Below are 2107 nucleotides of genomic sequence, written 5' to 3' on the forward strand. Positions count from 1 at the left end.
CTCATTTAGAGCAGAAGGTTGAGGTAATCACAGCTTGATGACTGAGAATGCTGTTTTTTTTTCGTCCACAGATGACTTACCATGCCCTGAGCCTGTAAAAGATGAACTGGCTCATGGTCACTGTCATGTAGGCTATACATAACCTTTGGCTCCTAATCTTTCTCGAGTGGCCTGTAAACAATAACCATAGCAGTAATGGTGCATAAATATCCTGACTTGAGCAGTCTCAAAGAGTGAAAGAGTATTAAGAAATTTAGCTAGGAGTCTGTCATCCTCTTGATCAAATAATGCTTTTCAACATGGAAATTACCAGAATCCTTTAAAAACATCAGGTAACCTTATAATTTTTCCTATCTGAAAAATTGTCCCTACAACCTCCTTTTTAAACAATCTTTAATTTCAGGTAAGGAATAATTATTGATTCCTTTAGATTTGTTACATAAATCTGTTGTGATAGGTTTCTGTTGTATTTTTAAAAATTTTACTAGTTGTATTCCTCATATATCACAAATTTTCCTTTGCTATAAGTAGGTGATTCCTACTTTATTTCTCCAGTGACACAGAGTTGAATCTCAATTAAAAACCTGCTTTCACACCAAAGCCAGGTCTTTAGGTTGGTTTAGAGAAGGAGATCAGACTCTCATAAAAGAAGTGTCCACTCCTTGTCCAGGTTTTTGGAATTTTACCAGCTTAATTTTTGTCAATAATTTCTTCAGTATCCTTCGGTGTCAGATCCTCAAAGTAGTTGTAATTTATTGGAACCATTCAGTGTATTTACACAGGCTCCTACTTATTACAGCTTTGTTGGCGTGAAAGTCTCATCAGGTGTAGTCTCCCCAGCCTCTTGTCTAAGCTTTTTCCCCCAATGGCTTCCAGTATTCTGTTAGTGTCCAGAGGCAGGAAAGGCATAGTAGTGCTGATTGGATTAGGGCATTTTCCAGCTTTCCTTTAGCTATACATAGTATAAAAATGTAGCTACTTCATATACTCTCAGTGGAGGTACTTGTAAAATTTTTCCAGCCTTGTGCATAGCAAAGATGGGGAGCTATGGATTCTGTCTCTGGACTGAGCCAGAAACTGGAATCATGGCTGCTGTCTCATGGTGTTCTGGAGAGTTTCTATAATTGCTTTGCTCTTTTAGAATTTTCTGGTGTGAAATCCAAGGAAGTGACTGGGTTTTTCTCAGGAGTATCTCTGTGTGTTAAGGCTCCCCCAGGCCCATTTTGCACAGCTGTCTTTCAGGTCTTCCCCACAGGCAGAGAAACCATCACCCTGGCCCGGAGCTCAGTGGGTGAGAACAGATCTGAATTGGTGGCCTTTCCCTGAATCACAGTTTTCATAGGCTAGAGAGTCTGTTTTCAACAAAAAGGACTTACATGGTTTCATTAGTCTTAAGCTTTCTAGGAGAGCACAATTTAGAAGGAAATAAGTTTGTTTACCGTTCTCATCATCTTCATAGATGACACTACCTTGGGAAAACAGTATCAGTTGCCAAGTGTTTTATGCAGTGCCAGTACCAAAGTTGTAGCTATTGTTAGAGGCAGTCACAAATCACACACTAGGCAGTTCCTAACATTTTTCTGCCATAGGTCTGTATGTCTTGCAAAGGTGTGATAACATATAGTGTAATGTTCTAGAAAGATGGTGGAGGTTGAAGGTGTCCATGTCCAGGTTCACAGGGACTAACTGGCTTTCCATGTATAGATATACACTTAATCTCTTTTGTGGAGACACTGTGTGATCATTGTAAGAATATCAAAAATAAGTCTGGACTGCATAGTGTTACATAAGAAAGGGAAAATATTTTCAGTGTTTACAGTGATAGTCAGGGAAACAATATGTTTCTTCATGGTATGTGTTTTATGTTAGAGTTGGTGGAGGAAGTAACCAATAGAGTCCCATTTTTCATTTCTGCTCAAATCATTAACTGCCATAAAAAGTGGCGCATTGTTTCATGTTGTTATCAGGATTCATGATGAAGAATAGTTTTAACCTTCTTCATTGAAGACAAGTTTTCTAACTTTTGGAGACTAAGCAAACCTACCTATCTTGTCTCTCTTTGCTGGTCTGCTCTTGCTTCTTAGCCATCCACATATTCAGTAATTAA

General features: G+C 38.6%; 1 pseudogene; it reads right to left on the bottom strand.

The window, feature by feature from the left end:
- Positions 1-609: 609 nt before the first annotated feature.
- Positions 610-1451, bottom strand: LOC101620243 (annotated as a pseudogene).
- Positions 1452-2107: the final 656 nt, after the last annotated feature.

The sequence above is a fragment of the Condylura cristata genome, unplaced genomic scaffold (genome assembly GCF_000260355.1).
Source record: "Condylura cristata isolate star-nosed mole 26May11 unplaced genomic scaffold, ConCri1.0 scaffold00020, whole genome shotgun sequence".
Taxonomy (NCBI): Eukaryota; Metazoa; Chordata; class Mammalia; order Eulipotyphla; family Talpidae; genus Condylura; species Condylura cristata.